We start from the raw sequence: 2,912 nt of genomic DNA on the forward strand, positions 1-2,912 counted from the left end.
TGCTTTTATATACAGACGTTATATATAAGTATTTACATGTTTTGTTCACCATAATTGTACATTTAAGCTTGTATGGTGAGTAAAGGCATAAAGACGTAGCTACTCACACAGTCAGCTGATGGCGGCCGCCCCTCAAGGCCAGACGCACTAATATTTCTCCTACAACAATTCTGTTTGTTTTGTTATTACGCTATATACACATATTATATATAAATATCTACCTGTTTTATTCACCATACGTGTACAAGTAAACTGATATGGTGCCCAAAGACCATCGTGGTCATCAGTAAACAACATGATAAGTCCTGCAGACGACGCTCCTCCCTCACCAAAATGCCGGCTCCCAACCTCCTACTCTCGCTGTTATCTCACACTATACACACGTTATATATAAGTATCTACATTTGTGTTCACCATAGCGAACCACTAAGCTGGTATGGTGAGTGCAGTCAATAAAAGGTGGCCACACACACTCAAAGGGGTCATCTAGATGGAAATTGAAAGTTGTTGTAGGGCATTGAAAATTTATTATCCTGATACATGTGAAAGGTGCTGCAACTGGGCCAAGTTTCAGCATCGCAGCCTAAATAGAGAGGGAGAAAAAAAATAAAAAAGTTTTTTTAGACAATTTTTCAACAATGTTCAAATCATTTCACAGCCCACAATTGTGAACCGAAATCAGTTCTATGACACTTAGCTATGACCTTACTATATAATAAAGATTTGTGTGGTGGATTTTTATCCCAGATGTATTTAGTGCAATAATACAGATTTTGTAAATTTCCCAAAAATCCTATGCACTAATATGATATTTAAAAATATTTATAAAATCAATAAATCTACGTAGAAAGAAAAGCCACCACAATGTTTTAGAGGCATAAACTTTACATATAATGTGCAAGATTCATGTAAATTGAATAATAAATAAAGTCTGTGAAATCAGATAAAATTGTAAAATATTTACCTGCACAAACGGAGGTTAAAGTTCAGCCACCTTTAGCTGAGGTTGATGTTGACCGATATCATTCAAAATTTGCACCCTTGTAGATAGGCATGGGTTCAGTAAGGTGTGCAAGTTCCATCCAGATCGCCTGATAAATAAAAAAAAAATATATAAAAAATAAAAAAAAATAATAATATATATATATATATATATATATATATATATATATATATATATATATATATATATATTATATATATATATATATATATATATATATATATATATATATATATATGTATATATATATATATATATATATATATATATATATATATATATATATATATATATATATATATATATATATATATATATATATATATATATATATATATATATATATTTGCCGCCAGTTTTATATGTACAAATATATATGAAGTAATATCACAATATAACACTAAAACATACTAACCTAATATAATTGGTCAGAAATATGGGTCCTCAAGGTGGCACTGGAGTGGCACTAGTAGGCACCTGCGCCATAGCCGGGGTCAGCTCCCTCAGGGGCCTTTCTTGGTTTGGTTGTGGGTCTCGTTGGTTTCTGCATATCCTTGTCCTTTTTCTTCAAGTACCAGTCCCGTACGTCACTTTGTAGTAGACCGAGGAGGTTGTTCAGTGATCCCATCACATACCCAGCGTTATAGTTGACAGCTGTCATTGCCATGGCAAATTCTACCATTACACGACTGACAAACTGGTGTTTGGGGGCGAGTTTCCAAACTCGTTGGTGTAAAGACTCGTTTGGATTTTGAGTCTTGCCCTTCAGACACTTAGTCATGTTGTCCTCTGATACAAGATTATAGTATATCTTCAGGACTTCAGTCATGTGGACACTGGGTAGCTGGAAATGTACCCTCATCGTCTTGTGTGATCTTGGGGTCTTTTCATTTGCAATATCTTGCTGGTAAAAACACCAAGACTCTTTCCCTTTAGGGCAGTGCACGTGCATTGGCTTCTCATCAGTCGATGTTGTATGAAACAGTCCGGACAGACAGGCATCCCTCATTCGTTTCCAGTCTGTGTTGATTTTATCCCGGATGGCTTTGGTGAAGTAACTTGCTAACTTTTGAATGGTGACATCAGTTAATTTACCTTTTCCTTTCACCAGTGACATTCGTCTGGTCTTTTTCACATTGCCTTTTGTCTCTTTCAATTCCACAGCCGTTTTCTGAAAGTTCCGGAGCTGTGTTGCAAGTCTCTTGCAGAAGTGATTTATACACTCAGCCTTTTCCACGGTTACATTTCGATATGGACCAGCACCATTATTCATTGCACAAATTTTATTGAAGGCTGATGAATCCCCATCACTACCCAAGGTCGTATACCTGAATTTGAGCTCTTCAGATCGACCCCACATCAATACTGCGGCATTAGCCTCCATATTTTTGGCAGTGCCGTCATAGTTCTTATCACAATTAGGTACATGTTTACGCATCTCACTGTCAAACTCGGTCTGTGTTAATTTTCCGTTTTGTTTTCTAGTCAGTAACATATGGCACTTTCTGCAGTTTTTGCAGAGACAACTGTAGTCCACAACGAGACCTGTGAATATCTCCACAACAAAGGCACACCCAATTTGTGAATGATGGCCCCTTGTGTGCCACGATCCATCAAACGATACATCAATGTCCAGGATCCCACCAACGGAATGCCTATCAAATTCTTCTCTATAATGATTGAAAATAATATGACGAGTGTTTTGTTTCAAGTACACCCATTTCTCACTGGCAGCATTGTTTACCATTTTCTGGATCCTATTATATACACTATAGGATACACATTTCATGTTTGCCATGGAACACATACCCCTGTAATATGAATATCCATGTCCATTTAGCATATTGGTGTACACTAAGGATATCAGATTTTCATTATTTCCCATAAATTCTTCAGTGAATGAAAAATG

At 36.1% G+C, this 2,912-nt stretch overlaps 1 long non-coding RNA gene across 1 annotated transcript; it reads right to left on the reverse strand.

Annotated features, from left to right (window-relative positions):
• Nucleotides 1-485: 485 nt before the first annotated feature.
• On the reverse strand, nt 486-2,236 carry LOC138358204 (uncharacterized). Its single transcript, XR_011225230.1, has 3 exons — nt 1,419-2,236; nt 965-1,091; nt 486-583 (listed from the first exon to the last, which is right to left on the reverse strand). It is a non-coding gene; the product is annotated as an uncharacterized lncRNA (long non-coding RNA).
• Nucleotides 2,237-2,912: the final 676 nt, after the last annotated feature.

Source organism: Procambarus clarkii, chromosome 82, assembly GCF_040958095.1.
Source record: "Procambarus clarkii isolate CNS0578487 chromosome 82, FALCON_Pclarkii_2.0, whole genome shotgun sequence".
NCBI lineage: Eukaryota > Metazoa > Arthropoda > Malacostraca > Decapoda > Cambaridae > Procambarus > Procambarus clarkii.